Raw genomic sequence first — 15,398 nt, 5'->3', positions numbered from 1 at the left:
CAACTGCAAAATGAACAAAGGGAAAACATTTAAATAAGTGCATACAGGATTTTTATAAACCTTTGTTATATAAGTAAGAAGTGAAAAGAATTTGCATAAACCACAGTTTATTATAAGCAGCTGTAAACACAGAACAATAATACAGTGTGTAGATAGATAATAGAGCAAATATGTAAAGAAAGACCTAATGGGGATTTGTGCTTAATGGAGGATGTTTTTCTACAAAAGAAAGTCAAGAATTGTGTATGCAACAAACATGAATTTCTATCTTCAGTACAAAATAAAAGATTGAATATAAGTTTCACATAACATTATTGTATTAATCTGAAAGAATGGTAACTACAAGAGCCCTATTTCATCACACAAGGATTATGCTTATTTAGCTTAAGGTGACACTTTTATATTCAGACTATATATTTATGCTCATATGTCTACTAACCACACTACAATGTGTGCTAAACAACTCTAAGGCCAGTCACCCTCAATGAATATATCAATTAGACAGAGGCTGTTTGGCAAGACGCTCTTCTTTACTTAGCGCCAAAGTCTGGATGAATAATGTTGTAACAGATACAAATACTTTAGCCTTGCACACAAATGGTATTTAAATTATCGTGAGCAAATCATACATTATAAAAAGGCTCTGTTTTAATTGGTATTTATTGTGTATCAAGCCGTACCATTCAGTGCAACAGTGATCTAAGTGATATAATCTAATTCACATATGAAATCTATTTTTTTTGCTGGAATGTAGATAGAGAATTAATGGTGATTCAAGCCGTAGAACTATTGTTGTATCACATTTTATAGTCATAAGACAAAACAAGGTATGCTAGTTTTAAAAGATTTTGACCAATCACATGCTCTACAATATAAGAGAAAAACATATGTTAAGAGGATTACATTTGAAGATGGACCTATGAAATTCCCACCTTTGGGAGTTGCATCATTTAGGAGATGCGTCTGTTTCCAGATGGTCCTATAGTTAGTATTAAATGTCAAATACAGTTTCATTGACCAGCATGTCTGAGCTTACTAGCTGAGGTACCGATTTAGAATAGCTTTTCTATACAGCTGGTAGAGGCTTACATGACTGTAGTCAGTCGTCTACATGCAGAACATAGAGCTATAAGAGTGTCAGACCAGGTGCTTCAATGCGCTGTGTTTTTATACCATGCATTACTATCAGGGCTTGATTAAGGGTACAGGCCGCCCAAGGCTTATACACTCATAGCTCTCCCTTGCCATCTATGACAGGCTAATACGCAGTAGGTAAAAACAAACTTGTCCTTAATTTACAATCTGGCTTTCTTTACCCCTTTCCCTTTCCCCACCACTGTGTTTCTGAAACTCGGCTCCAGTTGAAATGGTCATGGCAATCTTACCTATTTCCTTTTCTTTAATATCAGAACTGTATAGCAGGGCGGAGACATGGACAAGCGCTGCTGACGGTGAAGATGTGAAGGTGGAGGGGGTTGTCGTGCCTGCGCCTGTTGCTGTCCTTGTCTCTTCTGAGCCTGAAGATGGATCATTGACTTTAAAACCTTACTACATTTTTATTTTATGTTTTCTTTCTACTTTGGAGAACAACTAATCTCTTTTATTTTAAAATGAATTTCAGTTTATACCTCTTCTTGTCACAATTTTGCCCACTCCCCCACAAAATGTTGCCCCGCCCCCCCAAAAAAAGATCCTCGCTCTCTGGGGTGCAGCCTAGTCAACCTATTGGATAATCAGGCCCTGCTTTTTATACCACATTGTGAAATTATAATTACATTTGTACCATGACACTACTGCAAGGATTTAGGAGGAGTTACATTGTTATATTGTTTTGTATGAATTATCTAAATGTTCTAGTTGCCTTAAAGGGGAGCTAAATACACAACTTTAAAGCAGCAATCCCATTATTTTTTTCTTTTGTCTCCATAAAACACTGTGGCAGGATCAGGGGCGCACGCAGGATTCCCTTCCCCCCCCCCCAAAAAAGTGAGAGAGCTGCATGCGGCTGCTATATAGTAAAGTGCCGCTATGTAGGGGCACTTCGTTAGCGGAGGGGAGGGGTTTCTGGAGACCCAGAAACCCCCCCTGCGTGCGCCCCTGAGGATATAAGAAGAATGTAAGTATTTGTCAATTTAGCTTGGTTTGTTTCTTCAGGCGGCTATTAATGATTCATGATTCTGGACTACCATGGCAACCACATAATGTGTATCTAGGAATAGATGCAGAAATTCACTTTCTCCTAATTAAATTATAATGGTAGTATTTGCATGAATCATTCCACATGAACTAAAACACCAACAAACAAACCATACACAAAGTATACACATCCAACACACATGGCATAATACACTTTACTGTACTACTAAACAATTCAGGAAAAGTAGACACAATGATATTCTGAACCTATATTGCCACATTAAGTATTTCTTTTTGAAGTAAAATGTTAGCGGAAAGTCATCTTTTTATTACCATAATAATTACATAATTTAATTTCTGTTCATTTGAGATAACCTTCAATTTGCTATGCAAATTCGTCAGGCTGTGGTTTTGCAGAATGAAAAGGAGCGCGTGGCTGAGAACTAATTGGATGTGACCCTTCATTTTGATTAAACTGGAACATCTGAATTATTTACTGTTTATTTACTGATATCCTGTTTCACGAGGCTTGATCTGTGAACACTTGTAGCAATGTGCACCCGATCACATGATTAGTATTCTGGGTTTGGGTTTTCTGGGCAACCGTGGTTTAGATGGATCTGTGCATGGTTTAGGCAGAACAAGGTAGGGGCTTTATGTGACCCAATTTCATCTTTTAAAATATTGAGTGGTATGCTGATAATTTCTGTGTTCATTAATTGTAGGAACTACAATAGACAATATATATGTGGTAAGGGACTTGGGTGATATCACACATCTCAACTATCTGGATTTAGGCAGGACAGTCCAAGTCCTGGGGGACTGTCTCTTCGTCCCGATAGCTAGGATGTTTGTTCTGACTCCTCAGGATGTGGGATGGTATGTCCCAGTCACTGCTGAACAGAGCAGCGATGATCAGGTGCTGCATGCCCCTGGTGCATGTGGCAGTGAAAGGGCTTTTTCGTGGCATGGCATGGATTTTGGGATGGCTTAGTGCTTCAGATGTGCTAGACATGTCCCGGAGGACATGTCACGCCAGAGCCGTAACTTGGAATTCTAGCGCCCTGGGCGAGAAAGACAAATGCCGCCCCCCTAGCCCTCAATTTTAACCAAATTAACCTAAAATATTCCTAAATTGCGCCCCCCTTCAGGGTTGCGCCCTGGGCGGTCGCCCCTGTCGCACAGCCCTAGTTACGGCCCTGTGTCACGCCCACAATGTGACGCAGCTACACACCCCATAGGGTTCCCCACCTCACCACCTTGAGGTGGCCGCACACTGTTCCGATTCCACAAATTGAAAGGTTGGCAGGTATGGTATAAGATTCATAAATGAAAACCAACTTGAACATGGTCAGCTTTAAATGAATAAATTAATAACCTGACATCCAGAGAAAGCATTCTCAAAAAATTGCTACCTATGATTGTTCGCTCCCCAGGAAGATTGCTCGGCAAGTATGAAAAGTAAAAGGTTCTGTCCTCTGACTGATCCCACCAGAGTGGTTTATAAGTTTAACAAGACCAACAACTCAAAGCAGGAAGAAGCAGTTATTACATTTACTGGGTGAGAGTAATTACATTATATATACTCAATGCACGACTTATATTTATATACTGATCAGTAAATTAAAAATACACACCAAACATAAGTAATAATAACAGGCATGCCATAAGGTCAGTAAAGGTTATCACTGGCTGGTAGCCGTCACCAGGGGGCGCCTGCAAGGCTTTCTCATGATTTGCGTGGGGAAGACTATTTACCAAGTACCACCTGATGTCCTTGAATTTCTAACTTCGTCTCAGGATGACATTTGTGGGGCGCCCATAGGAAAAAAATGCAATTAATTAAAATAAAGTCATTTTTTTCTGTATTTCTTTGTATTTTGATTGCTCAACTGCCCAAATGGCATTTTCTTAATAATTTGCCTGATAAAAGATTTTCTATCGCCACAATACACAGCAATAGAAAATCTTGTTATCAGAGAGGTCTTAATAAATATACGTCCTTCAAGTAAATGACAAAGTCCTTGTGTGAAGAAACGCGCTGAGTCTGGCTTCGCGAAAGTTTTAAAGCTAGATATTGTGCAGCATGGATTAAAGTTTTAAAACTATGCTTTTCATTCTATTTATCTGGTATGAGTTTTTAATGTGTTTTATAGAAGCTTGTTAACAACAAAATACATTCACAGTTACTAGCATAACAACATTTTCTAAACTCAGGAGATCATGTTGTATTTTGTTTTAATAATTGTATACTTCATTAGCATAAACAGTGATTTTTAAAATGTTTATTAAAAGAGAATTGCTTTTATTCTCAAACTTTTGTAGCTCTTAGTAAACAAAGCCGCAAGCAAATGATTGACCACTAGAGGGCCTTTTACGCTCATTTTACACTATTTTTAGCAGCTCATCATATTTTAGCAAAAGTGTAAAGAAGAACATTCATTATAAACATACTTTATTGCAAAGTGAAAGATGAGTAAAAACAAATCGCAATGGATACATGGGATTAAACCCCTTGAACAGTAGAAGCTGGCAACCTATAATGCTCCAGGATTTCGTAGAACTACAAATCTAGACATACCCAGTCAGTGGCAGTTTTCCTAACCCCCTCTAGTGTGTACAGATGGTGTCCTCTTTATAGCTTGTATCATTGTTCTAATTTTTTTGTGTATTGGTATATTATGCTCGTTTGCTTTGTACAAATACAGATTATTGGTAACAAAGAAGTGGGACTTAGTGTTTCACATAAGGCAGTCCATTAAACTATGACCTAGTTGACTTACATACCACATGGAAAGCTAGCTAATGTTATAATAAGCTGCTGGGCCTTATTCCCAACAGCTTAAAATTTGCCAGCCAACCCCTGTCAACAGGCACATTTGAATTTAGACTGTGATTGGTGGCTCTGCAGCTGTCGGGGCCCTACAAGAAGAACATGTTGGGAATTAAAGTTCCAAGACTCATGAATATATGAATGGCAGACTTGCTGCAAAAATCCAGCAGACGCAGTATAAACGAAACAAAATAGCAACAAGGACAAACAAAGTTTCAATCAGCTTTCAGAAAAATAGACGTGTTTCAGAGTGTGTCCACAAGGTGGCAGTGCAGCTTTAAATAATTAACAACTATAGAGATCGGCTGCAGATTTCATTTTTTAACGGAATATATCAAATTACTATTCAATAAGTGTCATTTCACTTTATAGGCATTTGTGCCTCACAATGTATAATGTTTGTAAAGAAAAGCACAAAAAGAGACCCACAGTTCCAGTATTACTAAAAACAGAAGTTGAAGGACAGGGACAAATGAAGGGCATAAAACTAAGAGGCCTATTTTACAAGCTCCTAATCCCCCGAAAACTGTCATATTCAGGGGACCAGCGCAGATTTAAATACCCCTCTATTTATAACTAGGGGATCAAAGCAGATATCTGAGGAATCTGCTGCGGTCCCACTGTTATCATAAGTAATACATACTTGCCAACATGGGCAAGATGATTCCCGGGAGATCCAGGATCCAGGTGTGTGTGTGGGGATGGGGCTCAAAGAATCACGCCATTCATCCCGCCCCCAGAACAGAAATCATTACTCTGGACCAATAAAAACAGGGGACGGGGCAACTATGACACCTCCATGACGTCACTAGGCCCCACCTCCTCCATTTAGTTTACACAGCCGGCCAGGATCTAGAAGAATTGCCTGCTCTCCTGGGAGTTCGAGAGGACTGACAGAAATTTGTGAGTCTCCCGGACATTCCGGGAGAGTAGGCAACTATGAAATAATTGCTATTTTTGTGATTTAACAAGTTCTGAAAAGCAAAGATTGCGATAAGGAGTAAAAATGATTGTGTCAAAAACATGGATATTGTTAAATATGCCTCTAAACGTTGACAGGCAGCACATTACTGAACGAGTGGTAAGTACATTGAGTGTTTTATTTCAGATTTGTGTTGTGTTAACTCAAGCAAAAACCAAATGAGCTGGATACAGAGTTGGAGCTATATTTTTGTTGCACTAAATAATCCTTTAACTTAAATTCATAACCACGACCCTAATATTTTACATTTTTTAAAATTCCCCAATCCCCATCACAAGCTTTCAACTCTTAGAAAATGAACATGCCCAATATTAATTTAATATCTAGGTTAAATTATGCAAGCGCCTCCAAACATCATGTGCATTTTAAGACTGGGAAGTCAAGATGAGCAAAGCTGTGCCAAAATTTCCGCAAAACAAATCTTTCAGTGTCAGGTTGTTTCACAGAGATTTGACGTTCTGACGATACAACCTTTGAATTCCATTTTTATTTGTAAATACCACATTTCATGGAACTTACAGTCTATGGGGCATATTTAACAACAACAACTGTTATTTTTGGCATGATCATTTTCATCCTTATAACAATGATAAGGAGGAAAGATCGTGACCATTTATTAAATGTGCTCTGCCGGAACAGTAGTCATGTTAAAATGCTGTCCCTGCGAACACTACAGTTTAAATATCCCCTGTCTCCTCAATGGTCACTATCGCATATTGGCCACCTTTGTGATAGTGACCTGAGGAGTATCCGAAGATCCCCCTACCGTAATGCTCTCCCCATAGATGTCAATGGCTAACGCCATTTTCAGATGGCATTAGCCATCAGGCACAAGTTCTGAAAATTTCTGATTCTCAGAACTTGTTAAATCACGAAAAATAGCAGTCCCCAGAGAAACCTATGGGGACTGCTATTGCTTATGGTAACAATAGGATCTGCTGCAGTCCCCTAGTTATAAATTAATAAGATACTTTAAAATGTTTAAGTAAAAAATAGCATAATAAATAGACCCTTAAAATTCTAGCTGATACAACAATGGTTTGAAGTCATTCTCCTCTGTTGTAATTAGGGTATAATTAAGGAATAGTCAAACTGGAAAGAAACGAATAGCGGTATTCATGGCTGAAAAATGATAGGAGGAATTCCACATGGAACACTTGTCGCCAAATTCTACCTGGAACTCACTGCTACGACTAGAGATGGGCGGGCTCGGTTCCCCGAGATCTGAATCCATCCGTATTTAGCCTATCTGAGTACCGAGGCTCGGTACTCTCCCGCCCATTTGGAATCGAAATTGAGGCAAAACGTCATTGTGGAGTATTCGTATTTCTGCGCTCGGTTCTCGCGAGATTTGAAAAGCATAAATACCAGCCTCCCCAGCAATCCATCGCCATTTGACAGAGGGAGAAAGCAGGTTTAGGTCACAGGCTATATTAGCGCAGGGACAGAGCAATTAGTGTACACATAACTGTTTCTATACTAATCTATACAATTCTAATATTAAAACCATTTGCAATTGTTAGAGCAGTAATAGAGGAGGATAGAGGAGGTTTTCTTTTCTTTTTTTGGGCACTCCAAGTGCTTTTGGGGTGTCTCATATTGTCCAGTGTTTTAAACAAATTTTTCTGGCTGTCAAAAAAAGTCATCTTTGTCAGCAATATCTATCTAATACAATATTTTTCACCACAAGTGGTTTGGGGTGTGCAATATTCCCCAGTGTTTTACACTAATTTTTCTGGCTGTCAAAAAAGTCATCTTTGTCAGCAATATCTATCTAATACAATATTTTTCACCACAAGTGTTTTGGGGTGTGGAATATTCCCCAGTGTTTTACACTAACTTTTCTGGCTGTCAAAAAAAAGTCGTCTTTGTCAGCAATATCTATCTAATACAATATTTTTCACTACAAGTGATTTGGATGTGCAATATTCCCCAGTGTTTTACACAAATTTTTCTGGCTGTCAAAAAAAGTAATCTTTGTCAGCAATATCTATCTAATACAATATTTTTCACCACAAGTGGTTTGGGGTGTGCAATATTCCCCAGTGTTTTACACAAATTTTTCTGGCTGGCAAAAAAAGTAATCTTTGTCAGCAATATCTATTTAATAAAATATTTTTCACTACAAGTGATTTGGGGTCATTAAAATGGATTCAAAGCAGTCCAGATATGAGCAGAATCAGCAACCAGGTTCTGTCACCAGTCCTGATGGTAGTGTTCCCAGTACGTCATCTGGGAAAGGTGATGTAAAAGTTCATAGTCCTTTTAAATCTGGAAAAAAAACACACACTCAAAATTTTTTTACCGTGTTGAAGTGAAAAAGAAGTGTAACTGAGGAAAAGTGGCGATAAAATTAAAATTGCCAACATGCCATTCTACACACGCAGTGGCAAAGAAAGAATGAGGCCTTCGTCTTTCTCTATTAGTGGCAGATCCAAAAATTTTACCGAGCCTTCTTCTTGTACGATCACTCGTGACCAAGCAAGACCAAGTAATTTGGAGTCTGAAAGTGGTGCACAACTACTGTTACGCGTCAAAGCCGAGCTGCAAGAAAACAGTAAGGCATTAGAGGATAATGTATGTTCTGAATCAGAAATGACAACAATCCCTGTGGAGAGTCCATCCTCCAGTGGTATGTCTAATCGTGAGCATTCTGTTAGTGTACCCATAAAGAAGGCCCTTTCAGCAGTTCTGCTGATGTGTGCCTGAACAGCCCGAGTGTAGCCGGTGATACACTAATTGAGGATGACACTTTGGAATTAGAAGAGGATGAGGGGGAGATTTGTGTATGCAACGGGGGCGCTAATGAGGATGTTGATGAGGATGAGGTTGTTTGTGTAAGTCCTGCACCAGTGGCAGCAGTTCTGGCACAGTTCTGGCACATGACACGAAAAAGGCCATTGTCATGCCTGGCCATAAAACAAAAAAATCCACTTCTTATGTGTAGAATTATTTATACCCAAATCCAGACAACAATTGTATAGCCATTTGTAGTGTATGTCAAGCCACAGTCAGTCGAGGGAGGGACCTTAACCATCTTGGAACCTCATCTATCTTACGCCATTTAACGAGAGTTCATGGCAAAGTGTTGAGAAAAGCTGAAAGTTCTTCCAAAAAAATTACAAGCACTCCATCATCAGCTAGGACCCTCCAGTCACCGACATCCCGACGGCTACAAAATACACCAACAACACCATCCTCATCAATTTTCTCAGTAGCACTCGGAGTTAGCCCTGCATCCCACTTATTAAGGCTGAATGACTCCTGCACTATAATTGACTCCTCTGAAGAAAGCGTTAGTCCCACTGCTGGTGCTGCTGCTGGGGGTGAATCGTCAGCCCAGAGGAAGGCCAAGAAAATGAGCAGTCCTACATTTCAACAATTAACTGTGAAATAATCATTTGCTAGGGGAAGCAAATATGACAGCAGTCACCCAGTCACCAAGCGAATCACAGACGCCATGGCTGCCATGTTACTGTTAGATCTGCGTCCAATATCCACAATAAACGCAGCTGGTTTTTCACAGGTAATTGAGGTTTTGTGTCCGCGTTACAGAATTCCATCGCGACACCATTTTTCCAATAAAGCTATTCCACAACTATACCAAAAAGTGTGTAAAAATGTAGAGATTGCGCTGAAAAATGCCATTCTGCCCACTGTCCAGTTAACCACAGATATGTGGACAAGTGGAAGTGGTCAAACCAAAGACTATATGACTGTGACAGCCAACTGGGTTGGTCATTCACCTTCACCAGCAGGAACAGCAGCAGCATGTACACCACTACGTAACATTTGTCACAGGCAGGCCACTCTTTGTATCACCGGCTTCACTAACAGCAGACAATTTGTTACGCAAACTAAGAGATGTGATTGATACATGGCTTATACCACTTGGACTCTTCCCAGGATATGTCATTTCTGATAACGCCAACAATATAGTGCGAGCATTACAGCTGGGTGATTTCCAGCACATTCCCTGTTTTGCTCACACCATCAACTTGGTGGTGCAGAGCTTCCTACGAAATAACTGTGAGGTGCAGGAGATGCTTTCGGTGGCCCATAAAATTTCAGGCAATTACAGACATTCTGCCACAGCATGTAGGAGATTGCAGCAGCTCCAAGAGCAGTTTAAGTTGCCCTGACACCAACTTAAGCAAGAGGTGGTAACTAGGTGGAATTCCACCCTGTACATGCTTCAGAGGATGGAGGAACAGCGCAAAGCCATCCAAGCGTATTGCACAAGCCATGACATTGGTAAAGGAGGGGGGATGTATTTCACTCTGGCACAGTGGGGAATACTTTCAGTGCTGTGCAAGGTGCTGAAACTATTCGAAGTTGTGACGTGTGAAGTGAGTGCAGACTCTGCTAGCTTGAGCCAAGTCATTCCTTTAATTAGACTATTGGAAAAGCAGCTTGAGAAACTGAAGGAGGAGATGAAAGCAAGCAATTCAGCAAAGTATGTTGGCCTTCTCGATCAAGTACTTAATTCATTCACAATGATCTTTGAGTTATTAAGATCTTAAACTCGGATCACTAGATTTTGGCCACTGTGCTTGATCCAAGGTTTAGGACCTACATTGAGTCTTTGCTTCAACATGACCAAGATGTGAACTTTTGCAAGGAGCTATTGCTCAGCAAGTTGTCCGCTGAACTGGGCCTTGGCTTGACGACGTGTCCTTCTTCAGTTTCTCAAGCAGCTGCTGCTCGTAAAAAATTACATTTTCCAAAATAAGCAGGGAAGACGCAGAGGGCAGACCAGAACAGTTTAACATCTGGGCTGGTTTGAATGATTTTTTCAAAAAATGTGTGACCTTGCCCATAACTCCATCTAATATGAGTATTAACATGCAAAGGATGGTGAAGGATTGTTTTCAAGAGGTAATTGATATGGAAACGTCTGACAGTCCCTTTCCTTACTGGGAAGAAAAGCAAGCCATTTGGAAACCCATGTACAAACTTGCTTTGCAATACCTAAGCTGCCCATCCTCCAGTGTGTACTCTGAACGAGTGTTCAGCACAGCAGGAAACTTAGTCAGTGATCGCCGTAGAATGTTACTTCCCAAAAATGTGGAGAAAATGATGTTTATAAAAATGAACTACATCTTCCACGAGGAAGGTCTTCACCATCAAAAACATCCAAGCACTGACTGTTCTCTAATGGCGGATTCAAGCGGCGATGAATTGATAGTCTGTGATGATGACATACACACTGATAAGGGTGAGGATGAAGCTCAAGATGATGACGATAACATGTTTTTAAAACTTTCTATTTAAGTGTAGGGTGCAATCTACCCCCAAAGAGGAAAGGGACTTGGGGCATTTCCATATCACGTACCGTCTTGAAAGGCTGCTGTTTTGGCATTTTCTCACTATGGGTAGGGTGTCATACACACACTGAGTTCAAACTGGCTTTGTCCATTTCAATTAATATTGTACAGTCTATAACGGCTGATTTTTTTTTTATTTTCTACAAGTGGAGGGGGGCCTATAGAGACAGAAACCAAACTGCCTTTGTCCATTTCTATTAATATTTAACTATAAGTTTAGGGTGTAATATACACCCAAAGACGTTGGCTGCATTGCCAATATGCATCAATGGAGAGGAAGACAATCTGGTTTGTGTGTAGAATTAATGAAGGCCTACCTACCAGGAATTAAACAGATTTTTGGATAATTTATAAGCTTTACAATTACATTACTTATCCAAGAAACAGGTGGAGCACTAAATTTGGTGATTTTATGCCCAAAAACATTGATTTTTCAACAAAATAGCTAAACAAAACCAAAACACGCAATGGCGGTTTTGCAAAAGCAAAAGCAAAACACGACGGTAATCCAGATCCAAAAACAAAAACAAAACACGGGGGTCAGTGAGCATCTCTAGCTACGACCCACACTTTCTGGTAGATATATAAATGAACATGTGAAAATATTGGTTAAGTATGAGAGCTGTATACACAGATATCAGAAACATGACTGAGCATTAGACAACTTGATGCTAACAAGAAAAATTGCTTGCTAAAACGCATTGTACAATACCAAGATATGTAGTAGACCAGAAGGAAAATGTTTGTGTGTGTGGAGACTGCTATTGCTTAGAAAAGTCACTATTATAACAAATATAAAAAAATATAACAATCCCCTGACCTAATCAAGACGTTTGTTCAGTCTTTCAAATAAATTCAAAGTGTTAAGAAACATAAACCATAACTGCTAATAATCTGGGTACATCAAGAGCCTGCATTCTGCAAACCTATAAACATTCTGGACTTACAGATTTCTGGGTGCGATAACTGGGACTGTTCTGGGAAAATGAGAACACATAGGTCCTACACTATTCTATAGCACATAACACTAAGTAGCATTAAAAGTATCACAGTATGAAGTAAAAGTATAAAGATACATCTATATCCAGGTCTAATTTTGTGCTGAACACACAGGAACACATTTCCAGCACTTCTGTCCCCATAGTCTAATGTTTAAAGATCATTTTTTAATGCCCTTGTCTTGGGTTTCTGACTTCCACTCTTTTAGCTGAGGTCTACATCTTTTTTCTACAAATGAAGCACTGGCCACATGCTAATCTGGAGTAAAAGATGAAGTGTTATAGATGCAGGAGGGGGATCTGATCACAGATTAGATTAATAGGATGTGAGGAAAAATGACATAAATTCCAGGGCAGACTTGCTCTGAACATTTAAATGCCAAAAATGAATGATTATGACAGCTGTAAATCGCTGGCAGCCGAAGCACATTCTGTACCTAATTCTTACCATTTTGGTGCCTGAACCACTCATCCACTGCCATCACACGTTGTAATAAGGATACCCCATGTATAAGTATTTCAGCAAATAGTTATTTTATGATTAAATGGATTATATTACACAGGCAGACATAGCCCTTTAACGTTTTCTCATTTACTCATATAGAACATACATCAATTTGTGTACACCAAAAATGTGTCCATATAGATTTTTGTATATTGCTTGTATATCGTTGCGTTCTTTAGGCCTGGGAAGGCGGACTTGATGCAAAGGCGGCCAAATGTAGGTTGAGTACAGTAAGGGTAAGTTTATGTCATTGCATCCCAGTTAGAGGTGTACTCACCTCCAGATACTCCTTTTAGGAGGCGTATTTCATGCAGGCGCTGGAGGGCTGGGGATATGGCTGATGATGGGGTTATGATGATGACCATCAGCACTATTTATCTGCTTCTGATTAGATGATTTAGTATTGACCTCTCTAGCTTAAATCACTAGCCTTACAGCTATATTATATTAAGTTCCGGTTCTCTATTTGCATTACTTTATGTGCATCCAGCCCCTTAGCTTTAAGTGAGCACTGCAACCAATCACAACATGTACCGACTGGCATGTCAAGTCTCTGTGCAAAGAAAGAGGAAATTATGCATCCTTGGGCATATTCAGATCTGAAAACAAGTCAAAACTGACTGTGTGAGACTCACATGTAGCACTCAGACATCAGCAAGCTACTTTCTGTATCACTGTGTCGCTGGCTTCAATAGAAAGCATATCAATGTCTGTCTGTTGGAAAAACTCAGGAATGTCATAGCAAAATGGCTCATCTTGCTAAGACTGTCCCCAGGATTCCCCATTGCCGATACAGAACAAACATTGTATGTGCATTACGACTAGATGAATTCCAACACTTACAATACGTTGCACACACAATTAACTAGGCTGTTCAGAATTTCTTAAAAAAACTAATTCTGTACAAGAGATTCTGTCTGTGGCCTGTAAAAAATTTTGGCCGTTTTTCGACATTCAGCGGCTGCATGTGGAACATTGCAGCAGCTTCTAAAGAAATATTATCTGCCATGCCACTAACTGAAGGAAGAGGAAGTAACAAAGTTGAATTACACACGTCAGTGACAACAAGTCATCATGACCTACACATCAAGCCATGAGAGGAAGAACATGTTACCTTACTCCAGCACACTGGAGAATCCGTAAGGTTTTTTGGGCTTTGGCTATCTTGGCATGTCTTCTTTTCTAAAATTACAATTTATTACTGTCGCTGCCGTCTCTCTTCAATGTGACACACATGTTGAGAATAACAAATACATCCATTGTCTTTCTCAAACCATTTCACTTCTGTGTTCAACCCACCTTGGTCTATCTTCTTTTCTAAAATAACCATTTATGTTGCTGTTATCCATCGAATAAGCTTTTATTATTGCCACTGCTGTCCCTTCATACTGTGTCACATGTGCTGCCTAATGTTGAGAATAGCAAATATATCCATTGTCTTTTCAAACCATTTCACTTCTGAGCTTGACCCACTTTGGTCTATCTTCTTTTCTAAATTGACCATTTATGCCAATGCTATCTGTCTAATGAGGTTTTAATATTGTTGCTGCTGATCCTCCATGCTGTGTCACATGTGCTCTCTAATGTTGAAAATAACAAATATCTATTATCCTTGCAAACGATTTCACTTCTGGGTGAGGCCCACCTTGGTCTATCTTATTTTCTAAAATGCTGTTATCCCTCTCCATGCCATACATGCTACATAACATTGAGAATAAAATAAAATTCTCCTGAGCACCCATTACTCCAATTGCCTTTGTGATGCCATTCCTAGTTCATTTTCTACCTAACAAACTGCGCATTTATTTTGTCTGTCTTGCCTGTCCCCATTTTATGAATGCCTTGAGAGTGGCACCTTACAAATCATTGATAATAATAAAATGTTTTCTTTCGGTATATTGCACAATTATTACAATTTTGCTCATAATACATCTCTCATCCAAAAATTAGATATTGTATTGCAGTAGGAGATGGTGAAATGACCTGCAAGTGGTTTGCATTTAGGGCTTATTCTAGTTTAGCAGGAGCCAGAAGTCTTTTTGATGTAAAAAACACTATTTTATATGTCTTCAGGGGTGCCAGATATTGGTAATTTACCATTACTTTCGAATGCACAATTACATGCAAGCAAATCTAGCAATGTAAGATTAAAATGTACAAATGTAACATGTTAACAACATAAGTCTAAATGGAACATATTTAAGATATCAGTGGGGTTGCAAGAAACAGAACTTTGAAGCAACACATTTTCCAGCATGAGCAGTTCTACGACCAACCATGGTACCACAAATGGTGTACATCTGAGAACACGGTCAGCAGTCAAATGGGCACATTTGAGCATAAATTACATGCAATGAGCTCACATTTTTCTTGGTTCATAAAGACCCATAATGAACCTCATTATGTAGTGTAACAGCAGGAATGCAGCAATCACAGATTGTGGTGTGGCCCAGTTTGTCCCAATTTCCCAATGATCAATGTTGGTAGTTAGACACTTGTAGCACACCATAGGGATACATTGATCCATTGCCACCAGTAATTCCATTTCAGTTTATTTCCTCTGTTGGCTCATATTCCATCGTTCCAACACAATTCTAAAAATAAGGCCAGTATAGGC

The sequence above is a fragment of the Mixophyes fleayi genome, chromosome 1 (genome assembly GCF_038048845.1).
Source record: "Mixophyes fleayi isolate aMixFle1 chromosome 1, aMixFle1.hap1, whole genome shotgun sequence".
NCBI classification, from domain to species: Eukaryota; Metazoa; Chordata; class Amphibia; order Anura; family Limnodynastidae; genus Mixophyes; species Mixophyes fleayi.
This window is presented reverse-complemented; position numbering follows the sequence as displayed.